Here is a 16,082-nt window from a genome sequence, read left to right on the forward strand (position 1 = left end):
TCAGCTCACCAGCGCACAGGCGTGCACACACACTCGCATACATGCCTTCATCTCTGGGATTCACAGTGTGTTGCCTCACACATGTAAGGAGGTGCAGTAAATTCTTTTCCAGGGGAATGCCATGCCATAGATCCTTCAGGCTAGCACAAACTCACTGAACACCAGCACAAATGTGCAGTTGGGGTGAAACTAGGGACAGAAACGTCCTCAGAAATCCAGGCAGCTATTCTCCCCTTTTGTTCTTGGGGACTATATGTTCTGTTTGTTTCTAAAAATCTGCTTTATTGATCTAATCCCGATGGGGTCTTTGCCAGCCTATGTCACGTGTCCACACCCAAACCAACAGGAGAGCACTGGCTCTGATTGGTTAGGCCTGGATCTTGTGACAGTCCCCGGGCCTAGAAGAGGATGGAGATGACTTCAGGGGTGATATTCAGTGATCATGGGGTGACGTCCAGCCCAGAGTCTGATTGGTCAGTGCCCTGGGTGTAACAATGGCTTAAACATGGCGTATATCACTTCTGATCAGCCATCCCTGAATACATACACTTGTGTGCACAGATAAAGGGGGAAGGGGTACACTAATAACAGAGACACTGGGAGTAGTCTTGGGGCAGACACAAGCTAGCGGGTGTCCTCCATGTAAGACCAGTGGGGAATTTCATCACCTGTCAGTTAACATGACCAGAAGAGACTAGCTGCTGGTCCTCAGTCTCAGGGCTAAAGTCTAGGGAGAGAGATTCCAATCTGCCCTTCATGCCAGGGGTCCATGCCTGCTACAGTGAACAATGACAGGGGTGGTGGGGAGGAGGTTACTTTACATAGTAACGGTTTGGTCCCAGGGCCTGCCCCTGTGAAATCTAAGGGAATCTACCACACAAAAAGGATGTTCATTGAATTTTGTTTTAACCTGATGGCTATTTTCCATTAGACCTCATACTATGTATAAGAAGCCCAAAAATAAATTGTTGTGTGCTTTAGGAAAACCCCAGCGGACCAAAGAAAAGGATAGAGTCCTGTTCTTGTGTTTGTTGTGAGGTGTTTGTTTGTTTGTTTATTTATTTATTTATTTTTAAATATATGAAATTTATTGTCAAATTGGTTTCCATACAACACCCAGTGCTCATCCCAAAAGATGCCCTCTTCAATACCCATCACCTTCCCTCCCCTCCCTCCCACCCCCCCATCAACCCCCAGTTTGTTCTCAGTTTTTAAGAGTCTCTTATGCTTTGGCTGTGAGGTGTTTAGATTATTGAACTCCTCCTCCAACTGGAAGGTCAATAATGCAGAGTTTCTGTCCCAAGGAAATTATGTCACTAAATTAAAGTGTGGGGAATGTGGAAGGAGCCTGAAAAAGTACAGTTCTTTTAATGCATTAAGACCCTGACACTTGCTCTGTTGTTTGAATTCAGTACCCCTTCGTCAGGCTGTGACTGAGTAGGCTTCTGCTTCCCTGATAGATTTCTCTAATGCATGTACATACATGAAAGTAAAAGCCAGCTTTTATTCCTCAGTGCATCTGCTGTATAAAGTGTTGTCAGCATATTAGAAAATTAAAAGATATGCAATTCTGTCTCAGTGGGACGGAAGCTATCAGCAGCCCTAAGTCTCAACCTGAGTGGTGGGAAGGGCATGCCCAGGGCCAGGAGGAACAGCTTGCCCTAGACTACAGAAACTCAGGTTCGCTGCACCCATTTCCCTCTCACGGGGCCACTGTGACCAGCTGAGGGAGAATAGTTCTCTCTCACCTTGGGGGAGAGGGTTAGTAAAATAAAAATGATGACCAGTAATACCAGGTCTTTCTTCTGAAGGAGCAACCTCCAATGGCCTTAAGCTTAGGAAAGTGTGGCAGGGGCGATCTGCTGACCCTTCAATCTTAACTTCAATCAAACCCCTCAATTTCAGCGGAGGATATATACATATATACACACACACAAATACACATACATATATACACACGCATGTATCAACACGTAATATACCCACATATATTTAATTTTATGATATACCCACCATAATCATTTGCCATGTATGCCCTATGTTATACTTGTCATTTGTGGCAAATAACTATTATGGGTGCTCTATACCATTAGAACTATCATTTTAATACTTTGATAAAATAATCCATTTCTTAATGAAAATATAATTTAGAAAAGAGGCAAGGATAAAGAAAAATATATTTAGAATACTTCATATATGCTTTTGCAGGGTGTGCATTTTTGGGTGCCGCGTGATGCCCATGTTTGGTCTTTAGGGAATCTCTTTGGGGGTGTTAATATAGAAGAAGAGATAGGTCTGGGTCAGCCTTGCTTGAAGGAAACTAGTGCTAAAGTGTAGACTCGTTTTTTCCTACGTCAGCTCTTACTTGCTTTTCAAAAAACCTGCCAAAAATTGTGGGGGGCAGTTGCTGGGGACACACCAGGGTTTAGGTATTCTCATTACATCCACAGTCCAGAGCACTGGATTTATCCCATAGATGATGCTTGGTAAGTAACCGTTTCTGAACAGACCAGCGAAATCTATGATTTTATATTCTTTCTTATTCACTTGTTCAACAAAGATGTATTGAGTGACTTCTTTAGGTCTTAGATTGTTCTGGTCCAGGGAGAGGAATGTGGTTGATACATGGATCGGCAGCACGTGAGCTCTGACTGTCCTTCGGATGTTCATTGTCTAGAGGGGGCAAATTTCTGTGGATCATTCACATGAGAGATAAATGTACTTGTGTATAACCAGGGTATTGAATCAGGTTCTTAGGCAGCCCCCTAGAACTGCCAGATCCCAGAAGAAGATAAGATAAACCTAGTGTAAATAGACAAACTGTCATACACAAGATAAGTGTTCCATCTTTACTTTGCTCATGTGTATATTTTCTTTTCTTAACTGGACTTTAAATCCTTAAACTCAGCACCTTTATGATTTAATGATCATCCTTTTTAATGATCAACCTTTATGGTTTAATGATAACGGCAATGATGCTGGTGATAATGGTGATAATGACGACAATAGCAAAAACTAACTTTTATCGAGTGGTCACTATGTATCAGGCACGATATCAAGTGCTACACATGCATTATTGCATCCCCTTAATTCATTTTTATGATGTATTCAAGGTCATCCAACTAGTAAACAATAGTGCAAACACTTACGGGGGTAGTCATAAAGTTCAATCATTTCACTGCTTACCTGTCTTCTGGAGTCCCATCTGCCTCCTGGTGGCTCATTCTGTACCTAAGCAAATGAACAAACAACATTTTAATCGTAAATATATGAAATGAGTATCATTTTCAAAGCACTGTGACATTCTGAGCAGCTTGTTACCTATTCCAGAAAAATCCTGGGCAACCGGGAAATGGCTTCTTGTCCAACAAACAGATCCAATGCGCTTTTCAGGTGAGCCCTTGTTCTATACAACTTTTTCCCTCTGATCAGTGAGAAGGGCTCAAGTTGCAAATGCCTTGGGGTGTCAGGACAGGAAAGAGGCCAAGAGGCAGCTGTCCTGGTAGTGATGTCCTAGGGCTTTACACCTTGCTGTATCAACAAGCCCTGGATGATGGGGTGAGACGCTGCTCTACTAAATTAATGAGCGTTTGCTCCCAGATGGTCTTGGCGTTGATTACACCTTAATCGTGGAGCAAGTTGTTGATTTTGTTTTGTTTTGTGTTGCCGTTCACTCAGGGAACCAAAGTGAGAGGAAAGGGGGATGGTCTGACACAGAACAATTAACTACACCTTAGAATCTTCTCTGCTTTACAGTGGATTAAGCTTTGAGGTTTGGTGGAACTGGGGGTTTTACCATATTGGAGCAAGATAAGCTTAAAGGTTGAGATAAATAAAATGTCACAATCTAGATACAGTCTCTCTGAGAATAAATACATTCATCTTTCTTCCCTCTTGTGCCGGGATAATCAGCACTTTGCTGAGAGAGGCTTAGCTGGTGAGAAAGCCCTAGGCAATTCTGGAAGCAGCTGAAAGGATACTCTTCAAGGGACACGCAGCCTGCAGCGCCTCTGTCCTAGAGGTCGGCTGACATGGCTGACTTCTCTTCAAGTCCAGTATCCCAGTTCAGATTCAGGTGAAACACAAGCCAGCATCCGAGCACATCTTCAAATGATGTACTTTTCAAGGAGCACTACTTGCTTTGGGGGGACAGGTGCGTGGGGTTAAGGTAGGGACAATGGTTGGGCTTTCTGCTTGATTCCAGTCCGGGAGCCAGCCCCATCTCCTCATCACAGGAGTATCTTTGTTTCTTCTTGGGTGTTCACACTGCAGCTGTCAAGAGAGGCTTCCCAGTGGAGTCTGTGGAGAGAATGGCCATGGAATGCCTTGGGGCAGCGTCTGTGTGGGGCTGGCTGCAGAGAGGGGTCTCTGGAGAGCGCCTGGGGTCCAGGCTGACAGCAGCTGACCTGAGGTCTGTGACTCTGCCAGCCCTGTGGTTGAGGCACATTAGCTAAGCGTGTCTGGCCTTCCCACTCATCATCCAGAGGAAGAGCAGGGGGCAGCTTGGCACAGGTTCTCAGTCCCTGCTTTGTAGGATGGTTTGCTACAAAATCCTGTCAACCACAAAAATAAGGATATGAAATAGGAATACCCAGCCTAAAAAAAAGAAAAAGAATTGAAAAAAAAAAAAAGAAAAGAAAAAACAATGAAAAGAATCAAGCTCGAGTGTGGAGATTTCCCCACAGGAGGGCTCTTTATGTCACGCAGCTCTGATGATGTCCCTCAGCCCCGTGCAGGCGAACGTTTAGTGCCTTTCCAGGGGCCCCAAGGGGAGAGCCACACTCCCCAGCAGGACCAGGAGCTGCTTTAGGTTCTGGATTCTTTTAAGCTTTCTAAATTTCACTCCCTTTCCATATTTGTGTCATGTGGAGTTGCTGTGGCTCCTGGAGTTATAAGCTTATTGCATTAAACGTTACTGTAATATATGCTCATTATAATGAGCCAAACGATGCAGAGACTGATAAAAATTTTAATAGTCTCTTACTCCTCACACACGTCTAGCTTTCTTGAGGTAGGTGATTCTGAGAGCTTTTGGTGATTCTGTCCATACCATTAGGACCCAACTCAAAAAAAAATTATATATATGTATATGTATATGCATATATGACATATGTATGTGTGTGTGTATATATATATATATATATATATATATATATATATATATGACTATCTCAGCATCACTTTTTTTCATTTGTTTAAGAAAATAAGAGTAAGTATCCACAGGACTCTGATAACCTGTTTGTTTTACTTAATAATGAGTCATGGGTGTCTGTCTAAAAGAATACATTAGAAAAAAAAAGTCAGCTTTGTAAGCATCAAATAGTGTGGAGGTTGTATGCTGGATTAAGCAACGATGTCCTAATCAGTTTATGCACTGTTTCATGTGCACCAGAAAATGTTCCCAGTGCTGTCTACCTGCCTACCAACACTGCAAAATAGACATTGCTTGTGTCCCCAGTTTACACATGAGAGAAGGGAGGCTTGGAGAGTTAAGCAACGCTCAGCATCATGCAGCCAGGAACCGATCTTGTGCTAGCCTGTGCCTCCTGTTACCTTTTTAAAAAAATTTTTTTTTATGTTTTATTTCTTTATTTTTAAGAGCAAGAGAGAGCATGAGCCAGGGAGGGACAGAAAGAGAGGGAGACACAGAATGTGAAGCAGGCTCCAGTCTCTGAGCTTTAAGCACAGAGCGCAACATGGGGCTCAAACTCACAGCCCGTCAGATCATGACCTGAGCTGAAGTCAGACCCCTAACTGACTGAACTACATAGACGCCCCACCTTCCATTATGTTTTTAATGGATCTATAGCTCATTTCCACAGTATTTGCAATTACACATAGTGCTTCCACAAACAGATGACTTTCTGAAAAGATGGGAATAATTCACATACCAAGCAGCAGCAATAAGTTACATATTTCCTGATGATTTCACCAGTGCCGGCTATTTTCAATTTAAAAGTTGAATTTAAATTTTTAGTTTTAATTTAATTCCATTTAAAATTTTGCTGGTCTTTTTAGTAGAAATGGTGTCTTAATCTCTGCGTGGTTTAATGGGTATTTCTCTGACCACTAGTGATGCTGAACACTTTTTCATATATTTATTGCTCTGTGGACCTGTAGACCTCCTGTTCCCACCTGCCTCTCCCTGAAGCAAAAGTAAACTGTTGCTTACTCAGTAACCCCATCGTGTGTTACGTATCTTTGTCTTAGGATGGTTATTAGATATATATTCATTTGGTTTAGTTTAGCACATACCAAATAGCCCCCTATTCTGTGCCAGGCACTGTGTGAGGCAGACACTGGCAAGAAAGGAACATGTAAGTAATTGTTTCTTCCCTGCAAAAACTGAAAATCTAGTGAAGGGCCGACACTCAGCAGGTGATTTCTGAAGTGTGGCAAATACAATGCAAAAGTTATGCATGAATTAGTGTCTATGTTCGCCTATTTCCATTCTGACCTCTTTCCGAACTCAAAGGCTATGGTTAGGTCTTAGTTATTTTTGTTTGTTTGACAGTCACGGAACTTGGCACACAATAAATATCATTAATTTTTTTTTTTTTTTTTTTTTTTTTTTTTTTTTTTGCTTAGAAGCAGTATATTGGGACGCCTGGGTGGCTCAGTCGGTTAAGCGTCCAACTTCTGCTCAGGTCACGATCTCACGGTTCGTGGGTTCGAGCCCTGCATCGGGCTCTGTGCTGACAGCTGAAAGCCTGGAGCCTGTTTCAGATTCCGCGTCTCCCTCTCTCCCTGCCCCTCCCCCACTCACGCTCTGTCTCCCTCCGTCTCAAAAATAAATAAACATTAAAAAAAAATTAAAAAAAGAAGCAGTATATTAAGAAATGGTTCAGGGTTTCCGAAAGCCAGGTCTATGTCTTATACTTGCTTATATCCTAAACTTTTACCCTAATGCCCTCCATGTAGGGGATGCCATTTTGAATAATGTGTTGCATGATCTGGTAAAACCCCAGGACATGCATTTTAAAGAGTAAGCACACAGCCAGCGCCCAGAGTGAAAAGCCCAGATTCAATTGTGGGAACCCAGTTTGTCCATAGAGCACCATGAATGCTTGTCAGCACCCTCAGCTCTGACACAACCTTCTTGCATCCCCACATGGAGGCTGTTTCTACAAGGATCTGGCTGCATTCTGCCTGCAGACTCTGCAGACCTTCCCGACCTCTCTGTGAGAGTCAGCCTCTGGTTGTACCTCTGCACTCATCATTTGCCTCGTTTGCCTCAACGGTTGGCTCTCTGTGGAGTTTCCTATTTCTCTCTTCAGCAAGCAGTAGATGAGATACATGCAAAAGCATTCATTGCCCTGATATTCTAGAAACATTATCAATATGAGCCCAGGAAATAAGAAAACTTTACTAGAGAAAGTGGAGGAACTAACATCCAATGTTAAAACTAGTTAGAGATTCAGGAAGTACTTACAATGTTAATTACCACTTTACTACACTGTCTTTGGGTAAAGAACTTTGTACTAGACCCCAAGAAGTTCAGAAGGTACAGAATTTAATTATCATGTGTAGCTATATACAGTCTCATTATTCGGTCAACATGACTAACTTCTCATTTTTCAGGTCTCAGCCTGAACACCACCTTATTTTTGAAAAGGCATTTACATCCTCCTTATTTTAAAGAGGACCTTTGTTTTTGTCCATCACAGCTCTTTGCTTATTTTATTCACTGTACGTGTCCTGATCTGTGATGATTTTATTCATTACTTCTCATTGGCTCATGCCCACTACTAGAATGAATATAAGCTCCCTGAGGGCAGAGACCTTGTCTGGTTTACTTTCTGTTTTTTCTCACATGCTCGGGAAAGTGCCTGGCACATTGACGTTCAAGTGAGGTTTGTCAAATTAACTGAATGTATAAATAAGTACACACCTAGAATGATGCTAAATGGTGTGAATCCAGATATGAATAAGATCTGATTGTTGCCCTGAAGCAATTCACAGTCTGGTGGGAGAGACAGATAAATAAATGAGAGATTAATGTGTCAAGTACCATAATAGAAGCACCACAACATGCTCTGGGTCGGGGAAGGGAAAGCTTCATGGATGAGACGATACCTGATCTGACCCTTGACGAACGAGTAGGAATCAAGCCAGTAAAAGAGGCTATTTATTTATTGTGTACCGTATTCTAGGCACCTGTACATGCTGTTGACATGGCGTCTTAAGGAGACTACACAAGATCACAACATGGTCTTGTGTGTGGATGGAGTATTTGGAAATGATTTTGGAAAAATTGAAATGGGCCAGTCCATATTCAGCTGTGCTAGATATTCTGACATTTATCCCAGAGGAAGTAATGCATCATTGAAAGTTTGGAGCAAGGGAAAGACTTGATGAAATGTAAATTTTAGGGGGAAAAACTGACCTCTGTATCATGTTGAGGATTCCGTTGGAAAAGAGCGAGACTGTTGACCATGAGAACAGTAGTCAGTAAAGTAAGAGAGGAAAACGAGCTGACTTGTTTTTGTTTTTTGTTTTTTGTTTTTTGGTGGGGAAGCATGAAGAAATGGAGTATAGGATATGGTTGGCAGGGGGTGATGATTCCAATGGATCTTATACAGTGAAAACGAACAGGACCAATAGGAGGAGTGAGAAGGTGTGAAGAAGAGGCATTACTGCAATGACTTTCCTGCTGGTGTCTTGCATAGTGCAGTGGATGGTGAGGCTGTTACTACATACATTTGCTCCACTGATGTCCACTGAGCACCTGCAACTGTGTGTGAATGAGAAAAGGGTATGGAGACAACTCCTCCAAGAAAGCAGCTGTGAAGGGAAGTAAAGGAAGGGAGCTGATTTTTCCATAAAGGCGGTCATAGGCTAAAGGAATGCCTTCCTTTCCTTAAGAGAGGGCGATGCTGACCGTGTTTTAAAGGGGAATAAATAAGATGTTGAAAATGCAGGAAAACCTCAGAGTGAATGAAACTGGTAGGAGATCGAGTGGCAGAGAGGGTATGGGTTGGGAGCTCATATGGGGGACTATTCAGCCATGTAGATCAGAATGGGCTGAGGGGTGAACACAGCGGGAGCATTTCTTTTACCACACAGGGAAGCCGGAGTGGGGCACACATAGATCAGCTTTCCTGGGAGACCAGGAGTTGAGAGAGTTCCTGACATTTGGCTTTACGGTGAATGGAAATGGGCTGGAGATGGGGTTCAATAATTTGGAAGAGCTGCTGCGGAGGCAGGAAGCGGGACTTCTCAGGGGCCTGCAGGTGCAGTGCTGGGCATGCTCAGATCCCAGCTGAGGCTACAGACTACGCTCAGTGTGCCTGTGCTTTCACTACCGTGAGCCTTGTGTAATACTCAAGAAGGCGGCTGCTTATGTAGTTCCTGAGAGTTGTTGAAGAAGGACAGCAGGACGTGAGAGCTGAGGGGAGGTTGCAGCAGTACATGAGGGGGTCCATGCCAAATCGAGAAGAAAGGAAGTTTGGGATTGGGGGAAGACAAGCAGTGAAACAGCAGAACCCCCAATCCAAGCATGTTGATAAGCTTAAAGAACACTGAAGAAATAATACCCAGAGGCGTGTGACTTTATAATATTAAACTTAGAACATATCTCGCCCCCAGCGGATGTTGTGAAAAGGAACTGGCTGGAGCAGGTGGAGTTTATCAGAAAAGCCTTTTTCTTAAAGTTGCTGCTAAGAAATCCACTCAGCTCTGTGGGAGAACGAGCTTCTATTTTTCTGCATGTGTATGGAACAACTGGATATACTTGTGAGGTCCCCCACATTCCTAGGTATTTGTGAGTGACAACTTACCTCCACATCTTTGGGGAACACTAAGCAGCATCCTCAAACTGGTTATAGTAGCTTTCCTCCAGGCAGGTCTTACATTCACGACCTAAGACTTGTCTATTAGCCACATCTGGTAGTCACCGCCTTACCTGTGTTTAAGAGAGAGAGAGAGGGAGAAATAAAGAGAAACAGAGACAGAGACCAGCCCACATGTCACACTGAAGCGATGTTGAGTTATTTCTGGTCACTTTTTTTTTCTTCCCACAGTGTCCCCTGGAGCCCATGCCAATGATTTGTTCCTTTTTTCTTTAAAAGTCTAGTTTTGGGATTTAATTTTCTGGATTCTCAATTCTGCCTTTGGCTTCTCCTGTCTCTCTCCTCTCAAATAACCATATTCCTTGAACTTGGTCATTCCAGTTATTAGAACTCTCAATAAAGGAAGATCATGGGGCGCCTGGGTGGCTCAGTTAAGCACCAACTTCGGCTCAGGTCATGATCTCATGGCTCTTGAGTTCAAGTCCAGCGTCAGGGACTGTACTGACAGCTTAGAGGCTGGAGCCTGCTTTGGATTCTGTGTCTCCATGTCTGCCCTTCCCCCAGTTGTGCTCTGTCTCTCTCCCTCCCTCTCTCTCTCTCTCTTTCAAAAATAAACATTAAAAAATTCTTAATAAATAAAGGAAGATCATTATATGTTCCCACCATGGTGAACTCCCTGAAGGTTTTGCCAAACAACGTTTCCTCTTGGAAGGCTGGTCCACAAACAGGTCAGCACTTGGGCTTGGATGTTGAACTGCCCACACATGAATCCAGGTTCTGTCCACTTGCTAACTCTGAGGTGCAGGGGAGGCATCTTAATCTCTGCTCCATATCCTCATCTGGAAAAAAAAAAAGAGGCTGTAATAGTATTTATCTCATAGGACTATCAGAGGACTATGGTGACATTTAGGTTAAATGTGTATCATCTACTGAGCACTCAGTAAAGGATGCAAAACAAAGAAACAGAAACATTGGATCTTATACTTCTATGGTCATCTTTGTTTGAAATGTCTTTTCTCCTGTGTTCGATTTATCTAATAAATAAAAATAATAGCTATTTATACTGGCTATTTACGATGTGCCACGGACTTCTCTTAAGAGTGCTTTATACATATAAATTAAATTCTTCCAATAACCCTATGAGTTGGTACTATTATTATACCCATTTTATAGATGAGGAAACTTGTCCATAGGGTCACAGGGGTATTAAGCAGTAGAGAAGAGAGATCTGGATCCAGGCTTTCTGGTCCAGGGCCCAGGCTTTGAACCTCATGGGGAATCTTGTGTGATTCCTTCCCTGACCACCGCCTTCATACAGAGAATAAATTACTACTCCTGTGCTAACTCTTACTGTTAGACACATTTTCCTTTTTCAATGCATTACTTTGAATTGTAAGTACTTTCTTTATATTTATTTCCCTTACTGGGAATATTTTGAAGGTCGCCTACTGTCTTGCTCAATTTTGTATCCCTGATGCCAAGCACAATTCTTGGCTTGTTGTATGTATTCAGTAAAATGGAGCACTGGGGTAAATGTATTGGGGAAAGGAGATTTAAAAAAAAATATCTATGGACTTAACTAATTTATGTAAAGCTTGTCTCATACCATATATCATAGGTAATCAAAGGTTAACTTCCCTCTGTCATTGAATTCAATTGTCAGTTATTGCTGTCACTTATTGACATTGCACATAAAGGAGGTGACAAATATTAATTTGAGTTCAGCATGTAGATTGACACTTTTATGCTGCACGTCTGTGGCGATGCCTCTGTGAGTGTCAGAAGTGGGTATGATTATAAAAGGAAGATGAATTTATTCCCATCCGTGTCTCCTAGTTACTTGTCCTGTTAGCGTTAGAGAGTTGTATAAAATAAATATATGTTGAGCCCATGGGAGTTCCTGATCCTGAGTGCTGTGCTGTCACCAGAGAATTAACTTTAGGTAGAGGGACATGGGACATCATGATAGACGGGCCTCACTGGGAGCAGAGGCTAGGGGAGTTGTACATGTCAATGAAGCTGGTATCCAGGGGTGGGGGCTTGCCCTGTGTGTCCTAGGACAAGAAGAACAAAAGCAGCATTACTGGAGAACTTGAGAAAACCCTTTTTCTGATTTCAGGTGAGGTTTCCCGAAATGCTGTTCATCCATAAATCAAGCTGGGGCACTTTCCGTTCCGTTCTCTTCTTTCCAAAGGGAAATGGTGTGCCAAAGAGTTATTCCTCAGCACGGCTTTATTTCTTCCTCCTGCTGGGATGTATTAGCAAGGTCATCACCTTTGGTTTATTGGCTTCAAACAATCTGTGATTGCAGAGGATTATGACTTCTTAGCTTGCAGAAGCAGGAGATGCAATCAATTCATGAAAGGCACAGGACTTTTTTTTTTCTTTTGAAAAATGTATATTTATTTCTGCCAGCATTTCTGGGGACCAAGACTTAAAAGAGCTTTTTGAAAAGAATTTATCTTTGAGTGTCCTGCTTCATCGTCCCTTTCAAATACGAACGAGACAGACCAGTGTGAACTTAGTTTTAACTCTTTGAGTTTGAAAGAAATAAGGTGGCTTGGCAGAAGTCTGTCTTCTCCATCCCCAACTCTAAACCATATTAATCAGGAAATTTATGCTTGCTGCGTTATACCAGAAAGATACACTTGGAAATAATTGGGGGCTGGGATTAGCCAGGCCTATTATAAGTTGATGTATAAATTCTTTTCTTTGGTGGGGCAAGGAGGTTTTTCATCTGAAAACCCTTACTTGATTGGTAATGATTCTGAAATTTGTTTTCTCACTTATATTGTCATTTGGCAACTTCCTAGATCACCCTTTCTCGGTTTATTATTCCCTTCTCCCAGTTGGCGATCTATCACATCTGACCCCAAAGAAGTGTGAGAATTTAAACCATCCTCTCCCTTCTCCATTGCTTGGGCCATTTCTTCTTGTTGGGTGGCAGAAAGCCATCCCAACAACCTGTCTCTTCAAAACTTAAATGGATGTTATAACATGGTTACTATACTTTTACCGGGCGACAGTTGATCCCAGTCTGTAGTGGCCTTAGCAATCAGAGTTTTGCTGACATCTAGTGATTGTGGTTACTGCTGTACTCTTGATAGAGGTCTGGCCTCTAATTTCCCCTTCTTGGAAGCTCTGCAAAGAAGCTGATGCTCTGATGCTGAGATGACATAGGAATCTGTGGACTTTGCCTATATCTACTACTTTAAAATAATTGGGTCAGTTTTAGAGTATCTGCAAAACTGGAAGACTCTTGCTCAAAAAGGCCCTTCTTACTTATCATTGGCTTATTTAAAACCAACATGATATAATTCTTCCCCCGGTCACCAGGAAACATTTGGGACTGGGGAGGGGGTGCTACTGGAGTTGGCTACTGTCCAGGCTTTGGCCAGCATGGAACAGCTAAGGGTCTTGCCTCCGTGACGGTTCTAATGATTTCAGTTTCACTAGCCAGCATGGCAGCCTGGGGTACATCAATTTGCCCTTTGCTCTTGGGTACTGATTCATCTGTGTTCCTCATCTGTTCCAGATACAGCTCTGCAGGACATATTCGAACTGAAACTTAGAGTGATTTCTCTTATTCCAGAGACCCATTGTAGTTGGGCGAAGGTCAAGGTACAGGTACCAATCTAGTTAATAATGGAAAACATCAAGCTGGTGGATGTGGGGTGTGAAAAGCCCCTGAAATAGGCTTCAGAACCTAGAGCAGATTTAAATTGTGCACTTTGGTTCCTCTTCCCTCTAGTTCCAGGGCCACCTTTCTTTGTAGATTTGACACTTTATGTCACCCAAGAGTCCCTGTACCCACCGGAAATAATGTTACCCTTCCTTTCTTATGGATTCTTTGTCCTTGTGGAGAAGGTAGAGTTGAAATGTCTAATTACCCTCTTGAGCCCTCATTTCCCTCATCTGATACATGGGGCTGATAACCTGCAGCATTTCAAATTTAAAGAACACAAATATGCTAATTTAAGATTAGACTGAGTTTTTATTGTATTTAACCAAAGGCAAAAATTGATCAAAAACAGGGTGGTCACAAAGAACTGTTAGTGATTTTGTCCGTGAAGGATAGTTTGCTGCCATGTCTGAGAATCTGGTATTTTGAATTTTGATGATGCTTTTAGAGTTGAGGCTTACATTATATTCAAGAACAATAGTTGTATTTGATACTTCCTTATAAGTTTTCATTTTCCTCTGGGGCTAATGCCAAGCCTGTCATCATCTGATCTGTGGAGGAAATCAGGGTTCACTAAATCCCTGAACAAGAGCTCAGCTTCCGGCTTCCCAGTGTCCATGAAAACCTAGTTCCCTGTAAGCACATCTCGTGTAGGTTTGCTGTGAGGAAAAATCGTTTTTGCAGCTGCAGATGCACAGTAGGGCTCAGTAAGTGTAAGTTTCCTCTATCAATAGTATGTTCATACTTTGTTCTTTTCTTGGTGGCTGAAGACTTTGATTTCAAGCTGCTGAAAATCGCACCAGGGCTGAGAGAAAGCCTCTCAGATGGGCTCACCCAATCTTGGCTCCTATTGTGGACTTGAGTGTCTTCTCACTGCATTTCACCTCAGTTTTGTGCTCTTTTCTGGGCATAGGATTCTGGGGTTGTGAGTTAGTACCAATCCTGTTGTTTTTTCCTCAGAGAATCACACAACTAGTGGCCATTAGCTACCACTCAGGACCCAACTGGACATAGGAAGGAAAGAGCTTGATGAAGTGCCCATGTCACAACGGATGCTTTGGAAGACCAAACTGAAAGTTAGAAAAGAGGGGAATTGAGATTTCCAGCAATTAATCTGCATTTTAGAATAGTTAGGTTCCTGTATCATACTACACAGAACACTTTTGCAGATTTTTAGGAGGTAGAAAAGAGTAACTCACACTCAAATGTGGCCCTAGATGGTGATAAAAGTGTGTATTCAAAATAACAGAGCTTAGGGGCTCCTGAGTGGCTCAGTCAGTGAAGCGTCCCATTCTTGGTTTTGGCTCAGGTCATGATCTCACGGTTTCATGAGTTCAAGCCCTGTGTCAGGCTCTGCACTGACAGTGTGGAGGCTGCTTGAGATCTTCTGTCTTCCTCTCTCTCTCTGCCCCTCCCCCACTTGTGCTGTCTCTGTCTCTCTCAAAATAAATAAACAAATTCTGCAAAAAAAAAAAAAAGAGGAAAAAAAAAAGAACAAAGCTTAAAAATACAAAACAAAAGCAAAAACAAACCAAGAAAACAAAACCAAAAAAAGAACAGTGCTTCCAGGCTGCCAATTTTTCAATTTTTAACTCTTACCTTTCAGAGTAGTTTTCAGAAATGTTAGAAATTCTAAATGAAAGTTGAATAAGTTTCATCGTAGACTTTCCTCAAACTTTTGCAAATACGTCAAAGTATTAAATCTGTTAAAGATTGATCCCTACTTTAGTCATTCCTATGAAAATAAATAGTATGTCTCGTGCATGTTTGAAAGTTGGTATGAACACATTGTGTGTTCTAATCTTAGCACTGCCACTAATTGTGTGATCCTAGCCAAATCATTTTATTTCATAGAGTCCCAGGCCCCTCATTTATAAGAATAAAACATGTACTAGATGGACTCTGATTGTCACGATAGCTTTGATGTTCCATATGCCTAAGAATCGTTGCTCTGAATAGCTGTGTTGCTCAAAACACATGTCCTCATATATTTTGGAATGCTAATGAGAAGATATTAATACCCTTATTTTAGATTTTTTTAGCCTCACATGTCTCCATGATAGCTTGTTGCTAGCTTATTAGAGGTAGACAGAAGCAGGCAAACTTACTCTGGGTTTGCAGGTAGTAACCTGGTTTTATGGCCACTAAATTAGAAACCCCATACTCGAAATTAAAATGACATAGAACAGGGGTGCCTCTGTGGCTCAGTTGGTGGAGCGTCCGACTTCAGCTCAGGTCATGATGTCACGGTCCGTGAGTTCAAGCCCCGTGTTGGGCTCTGTGCTGACAGCTCAGAGCCTGGAGCCTGCTTAACATTCTGTGTCTTCCTCTCTCTCTGCCCCTCCCCCATTCATGCTCTGTCTCTATTAAAAAAAATGAATAAACGTTAAAAAAACATTTAAAAAATGACAGAGAACAAATAATTAGCTTGCCTATATCACCTTATGTCTTTGAACCTTGATTTCCATATCAGATTGGTGATGATAATAATTCCGTCGATCAGGTTACTATAAGGAGTAAATAAAAATTTTTAAGACTTGTCTGATACGTTTTAAGAGGTAGAAACAATGGAAACTCAGGTCTTCTGATTGTAAAGGAAAAGAGGGAAA

The 16,082-nt window shown here is 42.1% G+C and overlaps 1 protein-coding gene across 6 annotated transcripts in view; it reads left to right on the forward strand.

The window, feature by feature from the left end:
* The window catches only part of SORCS1 (sortilin related VPS10 domain containing receptor 1), a 502,203-nt gene that overhangs the window by 184,986 nt on the left and 301,135 nt on the right, over nucleotides 1-16,082 (forward strand). The window lies entirely within an intron of this gene.

Source organism: Panthera onca, chromosome D2 (genome assembly GCF_046562875.1).
Source record: "Panthera onca isolate mPanOnc1 chromosome D2, mPanOnc1 haplotype 2, whole genome shotgun sequence".
In the NCBI taxonomy this organism is placed as follows: Eukaryota; Metazoa; Chordata; class Mammalia; order Carnivora; family Felidae; genus Panthera; species Panthera onca.